We start from the raw sequence: 25,803 nt of genomic DNA, 5'->3' as shown, positions 1-25,803 counted from the left end.
CCCCCATGTCCTCCCCATGTCCCGCCCCCCATGCCCTCCCACACTTGCCCACTGTCATGTCACAGGTGTCCCCTTCCTTCCTAAAGCCCCTCCCCAGCTTGGGGTTCCATTGTATTTTCATGGCTTACAGTCATAGTCACACCCACATATAAAAAATTAAAGCTGAGATCCTTATGCAAGAGAGAAGAACATGTGACAGTGTCTGTGTCTAGGTCGCCTTATTTAATATAATAATTATTATTTCCATCCATTTTTTTGATTCGATGATTTTATTTTTCCTTATGGCTGAATAAAATTCTCTCTCTACACCAAATGCTCACCATCCATTCACCCGCTGCTGTACATCTAGGCTGGTTCCATCCCCTTGTTACTGTGAACAGAGCAGCAGGAACACATGTGTAAGCCCTTCTGTGCTAAGACAGAGCCCTCTGGGGTGTGCCCCGAGGTGGTGTGGCCCGGTCACATAGTTTTAGTTTACCTCTTGGAGAAGCCTCTGTGAGCTGTGCTAGCTTCCGCTCCTACCAGCAGTGACTAAGTGTTCCTCGCTCCCCACATTGTCGCCAGTTTTTTCTTGACAATAGTTACATGGACTGGGGTGAGATGGAATCTCACAGTTGTTATAATTTGCACTTCCATGGTGGCTAAGAATGCTGAATACCTTAAGAAGTATCTATTGAGCAGTATGTTTCTTCTTTTGAGAGCTGTCTCTTCTACTTATTACCTGTTTATTGATTACCTGTTTTGCTTTTTACCTGTTTGATTTGTTCGACTCTTTACATAGTTGAGGTATTAACCCTCAGCTGACATATAGCTGGTGACTTTTGCTAGTTCATTATCACTCTCCTTTTCTGGACTCATGCTTATATATATAACATTCATGTGCACATAACCACATCCTGGACTATCTGAATTGAGCCCATTCATACTCCCACTCTCTAAAGGCGAGCGCTCTCTCTCTCTCTCCTTTTTAAAGATTTATTTATTTATCGACTATGTCCTTTGCCTTACAGAAGCTTTCCAGTTTTATGAGTTCCCATTTATCAATTCTTGATCTTAGAGCATGTGCCATTGGAGTTCTGTTTAGGAAATTTCCCCCTATGCCAATGAGTTCAAGGCTCTTTCCCACTTTCTCTTCTATTAGTCAGTGTATCTGGTTTTATGTTGAGGTCCTTGATCCACTTGGACTTGAGCTTTGTACAAGGTGACAAATATGGATCTATTTTCATTCTTCTACATACAGGCAGCCAGTTAGACAGATTGCCCTCTGAAAGACCCTACAAGCAGCTGAAAGAGTCAGATGCACCTAAACAATGGAAAGAAGCAGCTGACCCCTGTTGTTGAATTAAGGAAGGCTGAAAGAACCTGAGGGGAAGGGTGATTCTGTAGGAGGACCAGCAGTCTTAATCTGGAGCCCTGAGATCTTTCAAACACTGGACCACCAAACAGACAGCATACACCAGCTGATATGAGGTCTCTAACACACATACAATAGAGGACTTCAAGGTCTGTGTTCATTCAGAGATGAAACACCTAACCCTCAAGAGACTGGAGGCCCCAGGGAGTTTAGAGGTCAGGTAGGGTGAGGGGTGGGGGCGTCCATGTGGAGATGGTGTGGGGTGGGGAGGAGGTGTGGGATGTGGAACAGTTGGACAGTGGGTGGGAAGGGGCAGGGGATTGAATACGGAGTGTAAAAAATGAATTACAAATAAAATTAAGTAAAAAAAAAGATTTATTTATTTAATGTTGTATGAGCATCCTGTTGCTGACACAGCAGAAGAAGGCATTGGATACAATTACAGATGGTTATGAACTACCATTCAGTTGTTGGGAATTGAACTCAGGACCTCTGGAAGAGCAGACAGTGCTCTTAACCACTGAGCCATCTCTCCAGCCCCTATCACTTAAATGCCTTTGGTCTAAGATCTACAGTCTTCTCAGTATGATTTCTACAGCCATCTCTTTAGTCAGACTCAGGGAGGTTAACAGACTGGCTCATCTCTGCCCATGTGTATTGGCTACAGATTTTCTGGGGTTGGGGTAGGCTATATTGTAACACAGAGTGCTACCTCCGTTCCTAGTTACAGCAACAATATGACTTCCGACTACTGAAAGTGATGTCCAGCGTAACTTGAGTCTTAGCTACAATCGCATAGATCCTTTCTTCTCTATTTTGTTCTTGGGCTTCTAAGAGCCGGAAATACATTCTACAGTGATGGCTTCTCAGAGCAGAGTCTATTATGACACACCAGTTACTGGCTTTTCAGCTTGCAATTGCTTATAGAGCACAGACGTTGTATGACTCTTGGCTTGGATCCACAAGGCAGACAATTTACTGTACTCTCTTTCTAATTGTCTACTATTCCTTTTAAAGAAAAAAAAATCATTCTGGATAAATTGTTTAGCTGAAGTGGTAGAAATGTTTTAAACAGAGAAAAAAATGTTTCCTTTCCTGGAACTGTCAGAGAGTTTTCTAATTAAAACACAGTAGACTTATGGCTAAAAGAACACTCAGAGCAAAGGCTAGAATTTAATTTACTATCACTTAAAAACGCAAATTACAAAAAACACTTTAAAATTATTCCAAGTGCACATTATCTTAGCAATTAATTAATTGTGCATATCACTGTCAGATCTCTTTGACTCTGCAGTATGCATTCATTCATCAAATTTCTCTGTCTCCGGAGCAGTCTCCTTATCTTCCCAATATGGAGGTTTCACTTCAGAGAACTTGTAACTGCGAAAAACACAAACTGAGCAAACATCAGAAGAGGCCCGAGCTTCTGAACAGCACAGGAAGTGGTAGTTAAGGGACTTGTGTATTCACTGGGAATGTGGGGATTCTGGTATCTATTGCCCAGATAGGTATGATCAAAGCTGAATACAACATTCGAGGGATGAGCACTACTGTCTGTCAGGTATATTTAACACTTTAAAGACACCATCTCCTCTGACTCTTTCTCAAGAGGTAGGTGGTCTATTTCCTATTATGCAAGATAAAAATTAAACCTGAGAAAAGCTGTATTTGCTCAGGGTAAAACGCCCAGGGAGCAAGCGATTCATACTCCTCCTATTGAAGATCCAAAGCTCTGACCTGCTAGTGTTTTCTCCTTAGCTTACCTTACACACCCTGGGTACAGAGAACACTTGACACTTGAATCTGCTTTCATTTCAACCCTTTCTGAAAATGTTTGCCAAATTCTCGCTCCCAACTGCAAGATGCCCAGTGCTGGCTCTTCTAAACTGTCTCTCTCACTGGATCTTTTCCTACTGAAACCCTCAAGTCTTAAGAGGCTGATATTGTCCAGGCTAGCGACTTAGGGAATCAGTTTTGCCAAGGAACTCAAGAGACTTGAGGTCCAGATCCTACCATGTCTCTGGAATGCCATCAACCAAGCCCAGTGTCTTATAAATCTCTGCCCGACTCCTTGGACAATATCTTCCATATCGTCTTAACCTGGTTAATTTCTGGTTGAACTTCGAAATTTTTGCCCAGGGCCCTAACCTCTGGAAGGACAAGTCCAGGCAAGCTTTGTGCACTGGTCAGCAGTACACAGTTGGTGCTGACTATGTATGAATGAAGACAATGTTCTAAGCAAACCTTTAGTACAAGCACATATGCCTCAAACATCTTGGTGCATGAGTGAGCTGTGCTTAGATCACCAACTCTTTACCATTGCTTTATACTGTTTTCTTCTTCAGGACTTACGTCTTGGTTTGTGATTTCTTTTTGGAAAACGTGATCCTGAACACAATCCTAGACTCATCCCCCGGAATAAGTTAATGCCCAGTGCTGATCTTCAGGGCAATCCCAGCAGATCACTCAGTTTTTCAACTGGGGCTGGACATAGTGGCACACACCCTTATTCCTAGCAGTACGGTGGCCTAGACAGGTGGATCTCTGTGACTTTGAAGCCAGCCTGGACTACATAGTGAGTTCCAGGCCAGCCAAGGCTGCATGGTAAGACCCCATCTCAAAATATAAACCACAACCAAAAAAATTCAACTAGAAAAGAGTTCTCGAGTCAAGCTATAGTAAGAACGTTGCTGTCAGTGGCTGGAGAGATGGCTCAGTTGTTAAGAGTGCTGAATGCCCTTCCAGAGGATCTGGGTTTGATTTCCAGCACATGTACATAGAGCGACCCACAGTCTTGTGTAACTCCAGTTCCAAGGGATCTGATATCCTTTTCTGGCCTCCACTGGCAGTAACTCCCTGGTATACTATAAATCCATTTTAAGAATACCTTGCTATTAATAAACCTTGTTAGGAGCACATAGGCAGTGTCTGAGGCAGGGGGATAAGAGGCATTACTAGTAACCTTTATCTGGTTCTGTCACACTCTTCCTAAAAATCCCTTCTGCAAACCCTCGAGATCCTCTTTGAGTCTAGAACCTTACTCTCTGAGATCGCTCTACACTTTTCATAACTGATCCCTGCCGTCGTTTTTCTTCCATGGATAGAAAGCAAAATTTAGTTTCTTAAAACGAAATTTTAATATGGTGTCACAGCTCAAAATCCATAATATCTTTCTTTAGTTCACATTGGATTAAATCAAAACTCTGGCAGTGAAGGCTTTCTCAGTATCTCCGTATCTTTTCTCATTCACAGGATGCTCTGCTCAGAGGCTGCGCAAGTCTGGAATATGAGTCCAAAAAAAAAAAGAAAAAAGAAAAAAGAAAGAAAAGAGCCCCATGTTCTGCTCTTCCTCTCATATCAATGTTTTTATCCTCCGTAGATACGGGAGATTGAGTTATTTACGGTCTACATGAGGGATTGCACTTTCCTTCATAGAAGAAGTATTATCAGCATTTCCTCTGTGCTCCTGAAGTGTGTTGATGGCTGATTTCCTCCTTCAGCAGTGCCTGATATTTGGGAAATGCTCTCTCGGAGATGTGTGTAAGGATAAACATCATAGTCCCAATTTCTCTAGTCAGTACCAAATGGCACTCAAGAAAGACAAAGGCTGGAGGACACTAGGGAAAGAGCCTCCTTGCATGAGACAGGCTCTCCCAAAGTTGAAAGATATGGGAATATAAGTTTACAATAGGACAGTCCCTGTAAGCTTGGAAATGCTCAGCCCACAACAGCAAGGTTCTTCTGCCCTCAGACTCTGCTTTCTAAGGAAGCCACGAGGTAGAGTCAAGAGTGCAGGGAGGGTATCATCAACGTGGTGAATCACAGCCGATCAACAGATCCTCTGACGTCACAGTGGGAGAGAGCTTTAGCTTCTACCGGAGCAGTGTGGCGCTGAGTTGGCACAGAGGACGCAGATAGGAAGACTGGAAGAACTGTGGTATGTCGGCCTTGGGGCAATGTTACATTGTTACATTTTATCCTCTGACACTGTTGCTCTAGTAACTCCCGGTGGTCCACAGAAGTGATATGTATTATTAGCCAGCCTTGAAGCACTCTGCATCTGACTTAGTACCCTTAACTGATCATGAAATTACTGAAAATCCTTTAATATTTTTCTTAAATAAAACTAAAATGAACACAATCATTAAATTAATTGTTCGCATATTTCTGTGTGTGCCCACCCATCAGATGTTTTGATCCTGCTATTATGCTGCCCGAATAAGCTCTCTGAGATCTGCACAAAATGGCGGACTCCCTTGCTTAGAGGGGCTTCCTGTTCTTTGCCTGACCTTACTTGGAGAGTATCTCTGAGCACGGATGCCTGACCTTATCTACAAGATGATCCTGTACGGAGCTTCCTGCACATGCTGCATGATTCAGCACAGAAGTCCTGCTAAGCCCTTCCCAAGTATGATAATTAGGTAGTGTGTCATGACCAATCAGCCCTTCCCTCCTGTAGCCACCCCCCACGCCTGCAAAAAAAAATCTGAAGAAAGTCACTTAGCCTATGATCAGATTACAGTTTCATCTTCCTCTCTCCTGATAACCATTTCCACCCTAGCCAATAATGCATATCCACTCTGGAAATTCCCACCCACTCCCCAAGATCTGTATGGCCCTTGTTCACCCCAAATAAGGTTGAGTTGTCTCGCTGAAGTTGATCCCCCTACCTCCCTCTTGCTCCCCTTGTCCTTGGGGGCCAGTAACCACCGAGAAGTGAGGGTCACAGATAACAAAAACTCATAATGCTTTAGCAGAGTAGATCACAGGCCAAACTCTGAGCAACAAAATGTCGGAAGCCATCCCAGGGCATACGTCTAAGAAACAGTATTTACCTACTTGTCAAAATGAAGCCTGAATAAAAGGAATAAGTTGGTTCCTCATAGAATCTCAGGGCTGGCACATGAGAGGGTGTGGTTGGTGGGTGAGTGTGGGTGGTACTGAAAGAAAGAGCATAGTTCTCAAATCACTGATCATCTGACTCCTGACTACAAAGGAGGGCTTGGCTTGTTTTCAACCCTGTTCACATTTATCTTGCAGAGGAATTTAAAAACACACCCAGGAGACTCTCCTACTCTCTGGTGCTTTGGGGTCTACATCTTGCCTTGGCAGTGGCTTTCTCTGATTGTGGCATTGCCCATGACTTACACAACAGCACGTCTGCTGACAGTGCACACCAAGGCTGTGTGAAGGTTACAGCCAAGCAAGAGGAAGGAATACCATTCTGAAGCCAGCCGTAACAGGAAGGCAGGCTTCAGTTGATTAGGCGCTCGCTGTTCTATGGGTATTGTCTCCTATCTCAGGGTACTTATCTTCCACAGAGGAAAGCTAGGAGAGCGCACAGTTAAATTCAAGCAGAAGGATATTCTTGAGGAGCAGCTATGGTGTAACCTGAAAACTCTCACAAAGTCTAGGCTCCTCAGAATTCTAGCCTGATTTACATATGTAAACCGAGGAAGTGTTGTACTCTTGGTGTGTCACTATTTATCTGACAAATGCCTGGAAAGTTGGCAGAGTGAAGTAGCTGCTGATTTATGGTTGCTTTCTCTGGGGTTCCTGCAGTCAGGATGTAACAATATCTACAGGAAACTGCGAATATTCACTTTATTTCAATTAGTTCTCGCCACACAGGCATTGCTTCCTCGGCCAGCTCAGGAAACAGGACGTTTAGCATCTCGGGCTGCTCCACTAGTGAGATAAGCCCTGAAGTCCTCCCTAGCCATCCCCAGCAAGACTGGTTGCTCTGTCTTATCGGCTTCCCTGCTGGTGTTTATTTAACTCCGTTTGTGATGAGCTATCACTTTGTCTGTTTGAATCCTGACTTGATATTAATGTACCTTTGTCTTCAGGTTAACACAGTTCTACCTTTTGTGACCTTAGAGTTGAATTTTGCATTGAGCGAGCTTGTCTAAATACTAACAAGCCTCAGGACTGAGCAGCGCCCATTTCCGAATTCGCCTTACAAGCTGACGCAGTCCCCATTAGGTTTTGAACTTTTAACAAGAGAAAGCACTGACATCTCTCTGTCAACATTTTCCAGGACTACAAATTGCTCATGCATTAGAAATTCTCCAGAAACGGCATGAAAAAGGCTATGAAGCGAATGTATTCTTGTACCGCGGGTCTGCAAGTCAGGGTAATTTCAGAATATACCACATATGCTGAGAAGATGGCAGATGCAAGGATTGGATTTAACCATAGATGATAAGCCAATTTTCTCCATACTCTGTAACTCAATAAGTCTTTAATGGCTTCTCAGATAAACAGATGGATGTCATCAAAAGGCACAGGATGATAAATCTGATTGGTGCCTGAAGAATTCGCAAGGCTTTATCCCTGAACAAGCACGAAGAGAAAGGGGAGGGGAACCACACTTAAGCCCCAGCATGGGAGTTTAAATTATTTGCTCAGAAACGGTTGTATTTCCCAATGGCATAATACTAAAAACAGCACGGACGGCTGCATCCAGGAAGGACAATACATCTTTTTAATTAGGCTGCTCCCCTTGAAGACTTACACTGTTTAGTCTAGCTGTGTTTACTCTGACTTAGTTGATTATTTTCATACAGACCTCCAAATATTCAATTAAAGCCCCCTTGGAAGATTATGAATTTCATTTCTCCACAAAAAAGCCTAGACTTCACAGACACTGAGGTCCAAGGCCACTTCTGCCGGTCAAGTGTTTCCTGTGTGTTCAGATAGCTTCTTGGTGTCCAAGTCACCAAACTATTTGTTAGGAACATTCGGTAGACATGTGATGTCTGTCACCAGAAAGGTTAAATTCTGGATGCACATCAACAACCTCACCCTCCAGGGAGACTTGTCTAAGTGAACCCAGGACAAAGGCTGAAGACTTCAGAGGTGCTGAGAAGGTAAATGAGCCTCCAGTGGGTTGCCACCCTTGATTCTGGGCTGTGAGTTATAGGAAAGTTCTATGGTTTTAAGTGTTAACGTAGGAAGCTTCTCACTATGGCCAGAATGCAGTATTAGATTGCTTTTAATATTGGTGGCTAAGCAAGCCACTTCTTTCCTAATGTTAGGGGCATTTCTGAAGGAATAGAGATGCCATGGTCCTCATCTTCGATTGAAGATATAGCTTTCATATATTTCTAGAAGGCCCAGAGTACACACACACACACACACTTTTCCATGACATAACTAAACTGTTCTGGAGAACCCAGTCAGGTCGGAACAAATTTCTTTTTATCCCCAAAGCTCCAGCAGGTGCTTTGTGGCACTCTCACCCCCGGATGCTCCCTCCTCCGCTGAATCTAATTTTTAGTAACTTCAAAAGAAATAGCAGGGCATTCTTATACAGTACTCACTACAGACCTGATGTAAGTCGTAGCACAACCGGATGGCAAGTCTAAAGAGAATCACTATTGTTATCCACTCTGTAGATGAGAAGACAAAACCAGAGAGATTTAGGGAACCTGCCTAAGATCCTGCAGTTACGAAATGGCAGAGCTAGGGACTGAGCTCAGACAGCCTGGCTCCAGAGTCTATGCTTTTAAGCATTTTAATATTTTACTGTCTTACATAAAAGCTTGACTCATGTATAAAGATATCCCACGATAGGATCAGTAATCAAATCAGATGGGCTGGCCGGGTCACAGTGAACACAAGGGTGATGGTCTGTGCCCTGGAGTACAGTTACTCAAGTGATCTGGGGTGGGGGGACATAAGGAAGCAATGCAACAAGAAGGTGGGGGTCTCTCAGAATGCCTGGGTACCACCTGATAGGTAAACTGCACATTTCAAAGGCACTTGATACGTGCTGGAAGATGTTGCTACCAGGTCCCCTGTGTGCTGAAGTGTGGCCTGGTCTTTCAGGTGACTGCTGTTCTGCCCTCTTATCTAGGCCTCTGCCAGGCGTCTGGCCTGCGGAGTTCACCGGCCTGCAGTTAGGCCCTTGTGATCTGCTCCTGGATTGCAGATGAACCATACCCTTCTGTCCCACAGTTTCAGTTTTACAGAAAGGGGCTGTGGCTACACCTTACGTCTGTCTTCCATGACATTCACAACGCCTTAGCTAACAAATAAATTGTGAAAAAAAATTTCCTGAAATGTAGCTTAGCAATATGTATTGAAAACCTAGCAATGTACCATGTGTACATATGAGCTAACTTCAGAGCTAGAGATGTGGCCTAAGTAAATAGCCTGAGAGGAAGAGAAAGTTTTATTCGGGGACTCATCACAGCATTATTTATAACAAAAGGCCTGGAAAGAGCATAAATATCTAAGAAGAAGAAATAATTAAGACATTTATGACACATCCATAAAATGCAATATTATGCAGTCATTAAAATTATGTTTTTGAATTTTTTCTGAAATTTTAATGAGTCGTTATATAACATTTGTTGAAGATGAAGAATATAGGACTTCATTAAAAATGATGCCACTTACATAAAAGAAACCTAAATATATCTGAAATCCTGGAAAGAAATAGGACTTTTTTGGTAGATATTTCCAGGCTGTAAGACGTTTGTTTCATTAATTTTTTCCAAAAATGTTAGAGAAATATACATTAAGTTTTCATCATAAATTCAACCAATAATGTATAAATATCCATAAGCTTTCAGGAAAGCGGGCAGGTTCCTATGGTGATGGCCTGAAGTATGTGGCAGTGTGCAGAAGAGAAATGTAGCCTTCCTTCGCAGCCTCCCCACCACATGCATGTGCACACATGTGCTCACAGCTACACACACAAGGATACATTTCTCACTGACAGTGGCTCCTAGCTCTTTTCCGGACGTAGAAGTCTGGAATCCCAGCCAACTACAGAAGGGTAGAGAATCAGGTCATCTCTATGACTGTTTTTATGTAAATTACCCCGGCTGACAGTCACGGCATCTTGTGACCTAAAGTCCTCTAGGCTAGAGCTAGGCAGGATGTTTGTCTCATAAGTACTTGTGCAAATCACTGCAGCCTTTCCCCAGCCTCCAGGCTTCTTCTTCTGCATGTGTAAAGTTAGACACAGTCATTCATTCCCTTCTCAAAGCCCCGAGGGTCTGATTGACAGGCACTGCTGTGGTAACGCAAGAGGGCTCTTGCTTCTTCTGTGCTGCCCACAGCTTAGTCAGAGAGACAGAGTGTAGCTGACTGACTTTAATGAAGTAAGGGCTCATCAAGTGTCACTTTAACAGATGTGGTCATCACTGGTTATCAGTGGTCACCTCAGCAGGAAAGCTTTAATAGGGAAACAGGGAAAGGGTACCGAAGTCAGATGAGAGTTGGCTGTAGGTAGAGTGCTGAGTACCAGGTATTGGGCTGAGAAAAACTCAATGGGTCTAGAGTCATCCTCCGTCTCCAAATACTAATCACTCAAGTGTATATAACCTCCCAAGGCAGCAGCCTTGAGGGACAGCTACCAATCCACTGCAAACATTCTAGCCCAGAAAATCCTATAGCATAGTGGCGACTCCAAATACTGAAAGGAAATTAAGACCTGGGGCTTATTACTGTGAGAACAGGGGTAGTCTCAAGTCCGTGGAGAAGGAAGCTGCACAAGCTAGGGGCCTGAACAAGACGGACTCTCCTTTGTCTGATGCTGTTATGCTAATGTTGCTGTCCTTGCAAGAGAAGAAAGAGCCCCCCCCCCCCCACACACACACACGGGGAAAGCATCCAGGGTTCTGGGCTTCCCCCAGCAAGGAGGCTTTGATGCTATCTCCCACGGTTCTCTCCCATTAAAGATGGTATAGATAGATGTGAACCATGATTTTTAAGGATCTGCAGCAACTGAATACATTTTAATAAACTGGCTGATATTTTCAATGAAAAGTCCTGGTAATTCTCATATTTAACACTCATAGTTTCTAGAGGAAAGGAATTTTTTAACCTTGTGAATACATAGGGATTTAAGAAAGAGGGACACCAATCAAAGTTACGAAAATAAAGGTTTGGATTTCTTTTCTTTTCTTTTTTTTTTAATATTTTTTATTAGGTATTTTCCTCATTTACATTTCCAATGCTATGGATTTATTTTCTAATTAACATTTTATCGTTTGGACCAATTAGTCTCAACAAGGCTGAGATTCTGCGGATTTCCTAGATCTGACACCTGTGCCTTCCTAATCTGCTGGCGACTAACACGATGTAAATTTACCAATTACAGGACTGTGTCTGGCCGCGCACCAGCAGCAGTGAAGCCTGGGGTTCGAGTGTGAAGTGTTCTGGGACAAAAAGGAGTCATGTTTGATCTCTGAGTCATGTTTAAAAATCCCTGCTGGCTTTCCATTTTGCTCTGTCATTTTAAATCCTGAAACAGAGCAGATTAGACGCAAGCCTTGTGTATTTCCTGTAAGCGCCTTTTTCTCCCTCAGTTCTCTGGTCTATTTACTACTCCCTGGTCAGGAACGCATTAGAGGACAGTGACTGCAGCCATAAACTTTAGAGAAAGAGACAAAGCAAGAAGGCTTCAGACTCTTCTGTTGTGTGGTTGGTAAATGCAGGAAAGATTTTGCACCTCCTTGTTCCTAATCAACACACAGCTACCTTGCAGGGCTGCTGCTGAGGCTCAGTGAGAGGAGAATGGGGAACAGTTGTTCAGCCATCTCACAGTAAGAGGTGATGGGCACAATTTGTTTGTGGTCCTGGTCTTTGTGTGAGCATCCTTGCCCACATGGACACTCACATCACATCAAGCCAGTCCCAACAGAAACGGTGTTCAATCGAAGGCCGGTCCTTATAGCAGTACCCTGTGCTCGTATCTGCAGTATTTATAGATACCCAGAAAGAAAGAGTGTCATAGTGATATAGCATGGTCTGGGCACGCTTAATTTATTTTAAACACTATCAAAAAAAAAATCAACAAAACTATGGCCCTACTTTGTAAGCATATCATGATTCCGTGAGAAGAGTTAAGCTTTTTAGGACACTTACCCTTATACTTTCTGATTTATCTATCCAAAATGATTTAAAGATGCAAGGTAGAACTAGTCATCAAAAAAAAAAAATAGTTACATTCTAACAATTCAGAACAAGAAGCAGGATACAAACTTTAGAGGACCAGACAGCAGAGGCACCGTCAGCTAACTCCCTTTTCATAGCCTCTAGCCAGATAAGTCTCCTTCAGGTGTGTAGACAAAATAGCCCATCATAAGACCTGATTTTAAAATCAGCTCTACAGCTTGATGAATCCACATCCTCACAATAAGACCTGAGAGCCAGTAAAGAAACCCCTTCATAAATGGTACATTTACACAATGGAACGCTACTCAGCTATTAAAAATGATGAATTCATGAAATTCTTGGGCAAATGAATGGACCTACAAAATATCATCCTGGGTGGGGCATCCCAATCACAAAAGAGCACACATGGTATGCACTCTCTGATAAGTGTATATTAACCCCAAAGCTCCAAATACCCAAGGTACAATTCACAGACCATATGAAGCTCAAGAAGAAGGAAGTCCAAAGTGTGGATGCTTCGGTCATTCCTAGAAGTAGGAACAAAACACTCACAGGAGCAAATAGGGAGATAAAGTGCAGAGCAGAGACTGAAGGATAGGCCGTTCAGAGACTGTCCCACCTGGGGATCCATCCCAGATACAGTCACCAAATTCCAACACTATTGTGGATGGTAAGAATGCTTGCTGAAAGGAGACTAGTATAGCTGTCTTCTGAGAGGCCCTCCCAGAGCCTTACAAATACAGAGTTGGATATTCACAGCCACCCACTGCACTGAGTGTGGGGTCCCGAGTGGAGGAGTTAAACAAAGGACTGAGGGAGCTGATGGGGTTTACAACCCCATAGGAAGAACAACAATATCAATCAACCATTCCCTCCACACCCCCAGAGCTCCCAAGGACTAAGCCACCAACTAAGGAGTACATATAGCTCCAGCTATATATATATACATAGCAGAGGATGGCCTTGTCAGGCATCAGTGGGAGGAGAGGTCCTAGAAGGCTCAATAGATGCCCCAGTGTAGGGGAATCGGGGCATCCTCTGTTACCTTGCAGGTGCATGGTGCCTGGCTCAGATACTTGCGTATGATTTTTATCTAGGTTGTATTTAATAGTATGTGCTTATGAAAAATGATGAAACAAGTAACCAGCTTATTTGTATTTCATACTGCTGGAAGTATGTTTTGGGGTAAATTCCCACAAGTTAGATTGCATGTGTAGTTTTGTTAGGCGCTACCAAATACCCATCAGCGTGCGGACAGATGTTGTCTCACCTGCAGTATGCTGTCATACTTTTTAATTTTCACCAACATGATAGGTGAGAAAAAGAACCACAGAACTGTTGGGGTTTCAAAGAGATACTTTTGATGGGAATGGGAAGAGGAGATTGGGGAGAAGCTCAGATGGACAGGATAGAGTCTGGGAGCTCTTTACTAAGACTGGAGTTACTCTGGAGGGCTAGAAACACAGGATGACCCTGGAGTGCTAGCCAAGGTCAAAAGCCATAAGACAAGGAGTGCAGTGACCTGCTGAGGGGACGGATTCTGTCCGGCTCTATGCATGAGACTTAGGAAGACTGACTTGGTTTTAGATACAAGAGCAAAGGCAATAGCAAATGATGTTTAAAAGAGATGTTCAAAGGTGTATGCAAAAATCTGTCTTCATACACCCAATGAAGATCCAGAATTTAGGCAGTCAAGCAAAATCTAAAGAAGCTATACATAGGTGGTTAAGTGGCAGGAAATCTTGTTTTGTTTTGTTTTTGTTTTTTTGAGACAGGGTTTCTCTGTATAGCCATGGCTGTCCTGGAACTCACTTTGTGGACCAGGCTGGCCTTGAACTGCCTCCTCTGCCTGCCTCTGCCTCCTGAGTGCTGGGACTAAAGGCGTGCACCACCATGCCTGGCTGGCAGCAAGTCTTGAGATTCATTCATTTCTATGTCTCTCTGTCTGTCTGTCTGTCTCTGTCTCTGTCTCTGTCTGTCTGCCTTTCTCTCTCTCTCTCTCTCTCTCTCTCACACACACACACACACACACACACACACACAAGAGCAATGGCCTCTGATTCTGCTTGAAACCCTAAGGTGACAGAAGAAGTCTATGGAACATAAATTTTTAGGAAAAATATTAGGAAAATTCAAGAAAACCAAGGATCCTATAGCTGACCAAACCATCACAGCATATATTTCTGCATGAAGAGAAACCCAAAGAAATGTTTTAAACACAGAAGAGAATCACCCACACTGTAAGTGACTAACAAGACTTGTGGGACAATCAGAGGAATCAATTCACCTCAATGAAGTTTTAGTTCTATTTCAAAGACCAGACTAGGAGACAGGTATTAAGAAGTGTGTTGTCTTTTCTTTCTTTTTTTTCTTTCTTTTTTTCTTTCTTTTTTTCTTTCTTTCTTTCTTTCTTTCTTTCTTTCTTTCTTTCTTTCTTTCTTTCTTTCTTCTTCTTCTTCTTCTNTTTCTTTTTTTCTTTCTTTCTTTCTTTCTTTCTTTCTTTCTTTCTTTCTTTCTTTCTTTCTTTCTTCTTCTTCTTCTTCTTCTCCTTCTCCTCCTCCTCCTCCTCCTTCTTCTCCCCCTACCTCCTCCTCCTTCTCCTCCTTCTTCTCCCCCTACTTCTTTTCTTCTTCTTCTTCTTCTTCTTCTTCTTCTTCTTCTTCTTCTTCTTCTTCTTCTTCTTCTTCTTCTTCATCCTTCATCCTCCTCCTCCTCCTCCTCTTCCTCCTCTTCTCCTCCCCCTCCTCCTCCTCTCCCCTCCTCCCCTGCTCCTCCAGTTTTTAAACGAGAAATATCTAAAACTCTTGTAGTGAAGCACAGATGCCAAGTACTTGACCAGGTGCTATGGAAAGTGTGAGTTAACAACCAGCTTAGGCGCTGGATCCGAGGATGTGAGTGCCCACAGGCATAGGTGAGCAAGGCAGAGGAGGAAAGGATTAAGCAGTACATTGATCCTCTGGTGCACTTTGGGCATCGTTTACCAGCAAGCGGATAATGATAGGAGGGAGTTACTGCCCTTAGCTCGCCTGGGTGGAGTGAAGACAGCATAATGAAAATTTTATAGCAGTGAATGAAAAGAAATCGAAGCTGTGGAGTGTGGATGGCTGAGATGGAGACAAGGTTCCTCAGGAGGAACCACCACAAGGATGTGGTCCCCAGATGAGGCTTTCTCTTGGTGGAAAGCAATAGAGGTGCACAGGGACAGGTCCAAGCAAAGGGGCAATTTGGTAAGCTCATACCATGTGGGGGGTGTGTGTGTGTGTTTAAAAGTTTCTTCAGAAGCCAGCATCAGGAGGCACATAACCTCTCTCTAAAATAATCATATTGCCACATTGTATAAGAACAGCATTGAGGACAGCATGTGCTTTAACATCAGAGAAACTTACAGAAACAAACCACTCCCTCTTCTGGTACAAGAAGAACAGCAGACACTATGTCAGAAAGGCTAGGGAGGACAGAGGAGAGGCCTGAACCCTTGAGTCAGAAGGCAGCCATCGTCTGGGCAGTTGGTTCTAAAATGAGGGGCTGGAAACCAAGAGAATAAGGTGTGGGCAAAGCCAAGAGGACCGTTGTCTCCGAGGAAGTCTATTCAGGGAGTTCAGTTCCCCCATTTCACCAGCAAAGGGAGGGAACCACATTTAGAGTCCCAACGTGGTCCCCAAGTCTTGAGCCAATGACATCTGGGAAGCTGGAAGAGCTCTGAGGGTCAGAACAAGTCAGAAGGAAGATGGGGGCCTGAGCAAAGATGAGAGGCCAGACTCAGGGATGTATGCACTGAGGCTGAAGGTGATTCGGAAGTTGCTCTGTGACACACGGTAGGCCAGCTAGAGAGTACAATCAGCTGCTCTCTATTTCTGGAGAGACAAGGACAAGAAGATAGGGAACAAAAGAAAATGAGATCAAATTGCAGTAGGACTGAGCAGTAACAGAATGACTTTGTCTCTGAAGCGAACAGCATGCCTTTCAGGGGATGTCTTTAGAAACTGTCTGTCCAAGATGATTCCGGACAGGGTCAGCAGCTGTGACGGCAGGCGCTTGGCAGAGCCAGATGTCGTTTCCTTGCCCTTCCCAGCTCTGTGTTCAGGCAGTTATATAATATTATGCATAAATAGAGTAATACAAAATTACCCCACTCATACGTTTTATGTATCTATTAATATGGACACACAGTTTCCTTTCCATTTTACCAGTAAAGTTTTGAATACAAATGTAACTAAGGCTCTCCCATTATAGCTCGGCCTTCAGAGCTAATCACCTCTCTGAACACTTAAGGAGTCATTTTTCATTATGATGGGGAGCAAGGCGAAGGCAGATGGCAGAGTCATGTTATTGATTTGAAGATCCTTGCCTGGCTTGTTGGATAAATGGAACAGAGTGGTGGTCACCGCATCTAGACTTTTAGGGGCTTCAAGGTTCAATTCAAATTATATCGGACAGCAGGTTCAGGGGACAAGAATCCATTTACTCCCCAGGGTTTCTAAGAGACAATCCCAGGGATTAAGGAGGACCCTTCAGACCACCTCCTGGGAGTCTTCTGGACCAGTTTAAGTCTTTAAGAAGGACTGAACAGGTTTGACTGGTGCTTTCAGTGTATGACAGCTCAGGACAGTGCTGCCCATCAATTAAGGAAGTCTGCTCAATTTGCATGCCCTATGCTCATTTGCAAATTATAAGGCAGATAGCCGGGAGATAAATTACTTACTTCTCAGAGGGTCATTAACTTTTTCCTTAAAAGCCCTTTGAGAAAGACCATTGTGGCTTTAAGGAGTTTAACATAATTATAGCCAAGGGCTACCTTTTGGGGAATTACATTTCTACTGCTGCTTCTCAGCCTCCCCCAGGACCGTCATTAGCAGGAACACACATTCGGGCTGATAACAGCTCTGGTAGACAGTACCACACTACTGAACAGTACACAGAAGGATCTAAGACGGAATTACATTTTGTTATTTTAAATTTTATTGGAGGATAGCGTGCTTGCGTGCACACATACACACGAAATTTACTTCACTAAAAGATGATTAGGAATTTTGATCAAAATTTGAGTTTTTTACTCCTACTCAGTACAGCTACACTGAGGTGGATCCTAGAAAAATGTTTATGTAGGGATTTGCCTGGACCTGACCCCCATTTTATCACCTTTGCCTGACACTTCTGGGCTCCATGTGGCAGGTGTTGTATAGTTGAGCATTGATAATTGAGGAAAATTATCATACTTTTTCGGGCTAGACAGATATTTACCATGGTAAAATACACACTAGGAAGTGCCAAATCCTCTCCACATGAGGGACTTGGAGACCTTTACTCATAGCCCCAGCTCAGCTGTAAACATGACTCCTCCTGTTTGTAGGCACTGTGAGTTTCTCTCTTGCAAACCGTGAGGCAGAAACAGGCAACCAGTAAGGCTATTGGTGAATCGCAAAATGATAGTCCTCTGCCATCAGGATTACCCATCCACCCTTGTTTAATGCAGAAGGACTGAGTCTTGATATCCTTTTTCCACCTATACCCAAGCTGTATGCAGGACCTAATCTCTAAGTAGTGGCATGGGAAAGGGGGCCTGTGGGTAAAAAGTACAGGTTAGATAAGGCTTGACACAATAGCAGACCCCGTGCTGTCTCCATTTGTGAGGACACAGCAAAGAGGTGACAGCTGAAAGCCAGAACCAGACCCCCAATGTCCATTCACACCTGCATTCTGACATGCCAGCTGCCACATCTGAGACCTGTGAACTTGCAGTTTATTCCGATTTGTGCATCGCAGAAGCCCCACTGACTGCGAATCAGCAAGCTTCACCTAGATTCTTTCAAACCCACGAGCTGCAGTTTTCCATACGCTACCTTGCCACTCTTTATAAGGAGTCCAAAGGGAAGCAGACTTACTCTTTATATTTAGTTTATTTATAGGCAGGACCCTTGCATGGCTATGTCTTGATTTTACTTCAGAAGCAGCTTGTTGTGACCGGACCTTGATCCCAGCCCAGGTTTCATAATTATTTATTGAGTTTTCCTGCCACCCTCACTTTCTCCTTGAACAAAGCAATTGTTTATCAATCAACGATAGAACTACCAAAAACTGGGTGGGTGGTGGGAGGAAGGACAGGGCAAGGGAAGTGTGTTGGCTACAGGCCTCGCGTCAGTGTGAGGTGCTCTGCCCCTTTAGGAGAAATGTTCGTATCCTGAGAACACCCGAGTCAAATTTTAGGGTTAGCCCAATGTGGAGGCATGTTTCATGCCCACTAGATTTCCTATTGGTATTTTTCTTTGTTTCTTTAACACATGAATCAATTCCTCTCCATTAAATATGACACGAAGATGAAATTTAAAACCTCAGCCAGGAGGAGCAGGGCCACCACACTGCCAAGGGACATTGGCCATAGAGAAGCTCGAGTTATGCTCAGAGGCAGTCCCTCCCTCTATTTATGAAAAGCCCCAGCTGACCCCAGATGAGATTCCGAATAACATCATTGTAGGTGAAGTTTTTATGACTTTAAATTTCTGGCTCCACATGTATTTACCATGTGGCTGTAGGCAAGTGTCCAAACCTCCATGAGTTCACTGTCCTCCCAGGTGATGAAAGTGCATTCTATATAACTTCTAGGGATATAATAATGTAAAAACATTTAGAGCACAGAATAGCTTCTGAACTAGCTGTGTGATGGTTACAATGGTGAGAATAGATGCTTTGGTTTGCAATACTCACTGGCGAGGTTTGGCTCTTCTGAGAAAAACTAACGTGTGGGCCTTTACTCCACGAAATCCAAGTATATATGTTTTACACACAAAGTATTAAACCCAGTTGTGCTGTCTCAAATTTAAATCTCATTTTTAAAAAAATATCACCATAGGAAGAAATCAAAATGAAAATATGAAATAGAACATTTTATGACAGGCTTCATGGGTGGAGTGTGGGAGACATAGAACTTTCTTCAGTGTTTTGTGTCAACCTTCACTAATATTCTGATTTTATTGAATCTTAAATCTAAGCAACTAATTTTTACCAGATATATTCCATCAAAAGTACAGTGCCCAGCTTAATTTTACTCCTCAAGATATACAGCCTTAATGCTTCAGGAACCAATGAAGCATAGAACCTAACCCCCTAAGGTTAGGGCCTACATTTGTATAACTGATTTCTTTTGATGAGACGTTCTACATGTTATGACTAATCGATTTTACTCATCAATAAAATGTTTATCAAGCAAATAGTAAGGTCAGGAACCTGCTGGCAGCTTCTGCCTGGGTACCAGGTAAAGGGACGACCATTATGGTCAATATGGCTGCCAGGTCGGAGCAGAAGAGGAAAGAGTTTCGCTGATTGTACTCATGCATGTCGGCGCTACAAAAGTGGGGCAGAAGCGAAATTTGAACTGAATCTTGAAAACAGGCAGCTGACGAGGGAAAAGACAGAGTAGGTATGGAGCCAGGCGTGGTGGCTTTGCAGGTAATTGCAGCATGTGGAAGACGGATACCGAGGGATGGCCAGTTTGAGACCAGCTCAGGATACGCAGATTGGCATTGCCTCAAGAAAAAAAAAAAAAAAAAAAAGGAAAAAGCAAGCAAGCAAGCAAGCAAGGAGGGATAAAATTATAGCACCAACAGGTCTAAGAGGCTGAAGAGATTGTATGAAGACTGCTCACTCGGGCTGCTGTGTGCATGGGTACCACTGAGGGATGTGGGCGCTATGTCAAAGTGGCTAATGACCGGGAAGGCCTCCTGTCCTGAAGTCTATCTCTGGATGTTTCAACAGACCTGTGAATGGTTCATGGGCCTGTGAGGAGTGATGAGTAGAGCAGTCCTTTCCCTCCTCAGAAATCAAGGCTTGGGAAAAACATGGTAGGACCAAGAATAGAAAGTTCTGCTCTGTGTCTGCTGTGGGGTCAGGTCTCAGGGACTACAGTATCCAAGAGAGAGCAGGGAGAGGGTGTGAGAGAGGGTGTGGGGAGAGACAGGGAGGGGCAAGGGAGGAGAGAGAGAGAGGAATCCAAGAAGCATGGAGCATGGAGCTGGAGCACAGAGGAGGTCTGCGGAATGGGCAGACAGAAGGGGAAAGGAAGGTGACTTTGACTTTACATGTAAGCAGCAGGAAAGCCAGGGAGAGATCGATCTTCAGCAGGTGAGAATTTATGGTTGCAGGACTGGGAAACAGCACACAGCTTTCCTAACAAGACGGAAAGGACCCCAGAGACTCGCTAAGGCTGGACCCCAGGGAGGAGAAAAACCTTGTCTGTAAAGGACTCACAGAGTCTGAAACGCAGGCAGAGGAGCTTTGGAGCCATGGCCTCTCCGTGCATTCTAAGTAGAAACCTGACACAGGTCGGGGTGCAGAACACCAGGAGAAGCGAATGCTTCCAGAAGCCCAGGAGGTGAGGGGAGGGATATCCAACAGTCTGATACTATTGGAGCTGTGGTGGCCTGTGAGACCTGGCTACTGCCATCACAATGCGACTACCATGGAAAACACGAACCTCAGTAGTCAGACATCGCTTCAAATTCACCTCCATACCTTCTGTTCGTGGCACTGAACAAGTTTTTTAAAACGATGGGTTTATTTGCATGATTATTTGTGTCATGTTTATATCTATGAAGGTTGCAGTCTCTCCAAATGTGCAAACTCTAGCACACAGCAGACGTTTTTAAAACACGTCTGAGCGAGTATGAGGAGCAAGTGGGTTCACACTTGCCTGAGAGGTCTGGACAGAAGACAGAACCTTTTCCTACTGTGGGTTTTCGGTCATTTGCATATCAACCATTCTTAGAGACAACAACAATTTTAGACATTTGTTCTTATTTAATTATCTTCCTGGGTTCTCACCCTAATTCTGTCATTTATTAATCCACACTTTTCTTCCCTTGTGCAGATAAACATATTGGCTGTGAGCAATACTGGATTTGAGGCTATAAGTAACACATATGCTGGATATTTATATTGAATATAATATAGTAGTCCTATTTCTCACTTCTGCCCCCTCTGGTAGCGAGTGTGAAGACTGAAGTGTTTCTAGGGTGTGACGATATAGAGGCAGACTTCTGAAGGCAGGGTCTGCTTAGGATGAAGGTTCCAGAGACTCTAGGAAATGCGAACCTTGTTGAAGAACTGTCTTGAGAGCACAGAGTGTGTCACTGAGAGCCAGCATTTCTGGAATGCATCTCTAAAGATTGTGGGGGACATTGATCTTTTAGTCACTTATAAAACAGGGACACTATGAATTATCTCCATTTCCCCAATATGCTAATGAGATAGAGACTAGAATGACAGGAAATGCTGGAGTGGGTGTGGGGAATGGGCAGCCCCCCCACTCACGGCTGTGGGATTGCAAACTGGTACCAACTCTGGGGAACTTTCTATCATATGACCCAGCTGTATCAACTGGCACCCTATCCCAGATACATTCACCCAGGTCTGCTCATGGCGGTGATACTCACAATAGCCAGGAAGTGCGAACAGTTTGAATGTCCTTCTACTGATGGGTGGATAATGAAAATGTGTTACAGACACCATGGAATACCGTTCAGCTGAGAAGAAAACTGAAACCAGGACATTTACAGATAATCGGATGGAGCTAGAAACCATCGCACTGAGTGAGGTGACACAGATCCAGAAAGACAGGCTCCTCCCCTTGTGTCTCCAAAACTTCCCATGTCAGCATATGATCCGCAGGAACAACAGAGACTACAAAAGGAAAAGGGGACCATGGGTGGAGGCAGAGCCCTAGAAAAGGGCAGGATACAGGCGCTATGAAGGGGAAATGGAGACGGGGAAGAGGAGCTGTAAGTGGGAGGAGCGCAAAGGTTGGGGGACTAAATACTGAGGATGTTTGAAAAAGAATATATTATTGTATGTTTTCACAAAGTTAAATATTACACATGCATGCATTTGCATGAATTATGCCACTTAGGATCATAATGCTTCCTCAAGAACAATAGACTACATAAAAACAACAATAGCAGCAACAACAACAACAACAAACCCACAGGACCAGGCATGAGAAGTCTTTGAGTTCTTTGAGAAAACTCAAGAGACCCTCAAGACAATCCAGGCTGTTGCCCTTGGTTGTCTCCCAGAGGTTGAAGGGAAGTCTCCATTGCTGAAGATGCCATGTCCTTTGGATGCAGGACTTGAAGGGACTGTGCTGGATCTAACCCAGGAGCCTCCCTCCTCAGGACTAGCTAGCTCTCAAAGCACTTGAGAGGCTATGCAAGCTGCCTGGGGGTGAAAAGCAACAGAGGTGCTTTCATCTTGAGGGTAACCAGCTGTTTAATTGGATTTACAAACCACTCCACAGGAGGGATTCTCATCCGGCACTGTAATCCCAGCTGACTAGCTGAGGCTGGCAAGGCCAGGTAACCCAGTGGAGAACTTAATACGGCCACTTCCAGAAGCAGTGTGAGTTCTACCTGCATCTGAACAAGAGGAGCCCTCGTCCCTTGTCAAAGGGCTTCTTTTGAGGCAGATGGGGACCATCACAGAAGTCCACAGTTGATCATAATTCAGAGAAGAAGTAATCACAGGTGCCAAGCAACTGGACACGCCTGTTGCTCTCACCCACAGCCTCACATCTTTCTGCGCAGTCAAGGCATCACATGCACAGACTTGCATTTTATCAGATTCTTGCAGTTACGTCACCAGGAAAGATCAATGAACTTTTCTTGGTCTCTTAAGCCTGCTGATTAGCACAGACCCTCCATGTCTTTCTTGACTAGATTTGTTTTATTTATTTATTTTTTCCTTCCAGAACTAATGGCTATGTCTAAAAGCACCTCCTGTCTGTATGGAGATCACAGAGGTCTACAGGAGGAGGGTCCCAAACACTGGGGGTTGAATTCTGGCTCATTCATTTGTTAGCTGAATCGACTCTGGGCAAACTCTTTAATCTCTGCTGAGATTCAGGTAGAATGGGAGTCACAGCAGCTTCACAAAGGGACTGGAAGCAATAAGTACGTTTGTACATGTGTGTGTGTGTGTGTGTATACCCATGTGTGTATGTGTACATATTTTTTGCATGTGTTTGTGTGTGTCCATGTGTGTATGTGTACAGTGTGTGTTTGTGTGTATCCATGTTGTTAAGGTCAGAAATGACAACCTAGGCTGGGGAGATGGCCTAGGGGGCAGAGAAGCTGTACAAGCCTGAAGACTGGTGTTCCACTCCTGGGACCCTCATAAAGGGAGCAGGAAAGAGACTTCACGGAAGCTGTCCTTTACTCTACACATGTGCTGTGCTGCGTGCCCCACCTCCATACAGAGAATCATCACAAAATACTTAAAAAATGAGTCGTATATGGACTGCATCATAGTAAAATTTTGGCTTTAGTTGACACAGACTGCTTCTTTTTAGCAGTGGGGTTTTTTATCCAGTGAAGAGGGTTAATATCAATCTCATTAGGAAGAGTCCATAAACCGTGGAATCCTCTTCCATCAGAGAGGCGGTGATCAAAGAAAATTTAGAAGCCTGAAAGTTCTCTGTCTCTTTCTCTCCGTCTCTCTGTCTCTGTCTCTTTCTCTCTCTCTCTCTGTACTCATGAGTGTGTGTTTCCACCCTCAACATGAATGTGCTGAATGAGAGAGAAGAGGACCAGCAAGGGCCACTGTGTCCAGAAGGAACCTGCAGATACCGCATTTTAGACAGTCAAGAGATTGTTATTTCATTGTCTCCAAATAACTTTACTATTAAAAATAACCGATGATGTAGCAACGTTGAATTTTATAAAGAACACCGGTATTCCCAGCACTGAGTGTCCCACTGACGTTTTCACTTTGCTTGCTTCACACCTGTCAATCAACCATCACCCTAGCCGCCTGTAGCATATCATAGATTTCAAAGAAGAGGCTGTCAATAGGTAACAGTGTATCTTGAAGGATAGAATCAAAGAATATTCCTGCTCCTGTAAGAATACCTGGGCAAACTTACAGGGTTTAAAAAAAGAAACAAGCAACAAGATTGTTTTGAATCATGCACAGCAATGGATACACAATGGAGACACACACCACATCCTTTACTTTCCAAGATGTCAAGAGAATATGCAGACTACTTCTGTGTTTCATCGATCTACCTGGGGCAGGCCTGGAGTCACTGTCATCACCAATTCAAATGCTTCAATTATGAAGCTGTGGGCTGTTGATTAGAGAGAAATATGCTCTCTGCTACAGATGGAACTCTGGCAGTAATGCATTGTTTCCTCTTTGCTCTGTACCCTTTGCCTCCCCTACTCCAGCTCTTTCTTACTGGTAGGAGCACAGGGCTTTCTACACCCGGACTCCTCTCACTCAGTGCTTTGTGAAGATCAAATGTGAAAGTCTGAGAGCACCGTGGAAGTGACACAGTGAAGCAGTATTACCAGGAGGAGCTGTAACACTTCTCCGTGAGAGAGTATGGCTGGAGCTGTGGTCCACACAGCTGCTAGGCTTAAATCAGAGAGAGTTAAAGGTTAAAGGGTCAGAATACTGAAGTTGCTCCACTTTCTCCCATCAGTGAGTCCTCTGGTCAAGGATCAAGGGGAACATTGGCTTGTTTTCATTAGTGGGATGTTTGTTTTGGAAACCATCCCAGCTTTAAAACAATGTTTCCATTAGCTGGGCACAGTTCCTATAATTATCCATCTCATCTGACCAGCGCCCAGCTTCTCTGTTCTGCATGCTATTCACCTGGGCAGTGCTAAAAGATCAAAGACACCCACCCAGTGTTTAGGAAGGTGTAGGTGGATTTCTTCTTTGAATAAACATTTACTGCTGAACTTTGGATAGAAATTCTTGTCAGCAAGACAGCTGACGGGGCTGCCTTGAGGAGCCAGAAACTGTCCATGTGGGCTGGTTTTGCAGCACAGATATTTAGAGCTTAAACATGTAAGGTTGCATTTTTCCTATTTGGGGGAGGGGTCAGGGCAAAGTCAAGGTTCAGTGTGAAGTGATGGATGATAACATAACTAGGAGGCAGGTTCAATGTCCACAACCATGAAGGAGAAGGCGCCAGGACTCAGGCACTTTGTTTTGTGTATGAAAAGAACTGAGGAGAAAAATTTGGAATATCCACTGCTCTCAAAAACACTCCTTCTATTAAGAGTTGACCGGAAAAGACAATAAGTGTATTACAAAGATAATTTGGGGGAGATGGAGATTATAACATGTATACAGAGACACGAACATGTCTTGTGATCTGACTCCTGATTACACTCACACCATCCAAACCCCAAGACCATACTTACAATCAGCTCTCAAATCACAAAATGCTTTCAGGTAGGAACAGGGATCACTCTGTTTATCCTTGGGATAGAGCATGCCTAGCGTATCAACTCCACTTGTCTGGAGGCGAGAGGGAGACTATATCCAGCTACTGTTTCCAGCTGCCACCCAGTCTCCTAAACACACCGCTCCCCTGGACTGGTTCCACATCCATGAAACAGATTTCTCATCATAGTCATAATTATCATAAGCCACACATACTAGGAAAACAGAAGCTGTCCACAGGCATCAAGGAGTTCTTTCCACCATGTTATGGTGAGTGTTCTTCCAACAAGCAGATAAGTTACAAAGAACTATAA

The 25,803-nt window shown here is 43.8% G+C and overlaps 1 protein-coding gene across 1 annotated transcript in view; it reads right to left on the bottom strand.

The window, feature by feature from the left end:
* Positions 1-25,803, bottom strand: part of Atrnl1 (attractin like 1) — a 515,328-nt gene that overhangs the window by 63,347 nt on the left and 426,178 nt on the right. The gene's annotated exons all lie outside the window — the stretch shown is intronic.

This window comes from Mus caroli, chromosome 19, assembly GCF_900094665.2.
Source record: "Mus caroli chromosome 19, CAROLI_EIJ_v1.1, whole genome shotgun sequence".
Classification (NCBI taxonomy): domain Eukaryota; kingdom Metazoa; phylum Chordata; class Mammalia; order Rodentia; family Muridae; genus Mus; species Mus caroli.
Note: the sequence above shows the minus strand (reverse complement) of the source record. Positions and strands in the feature narration are given on the sequence as shown.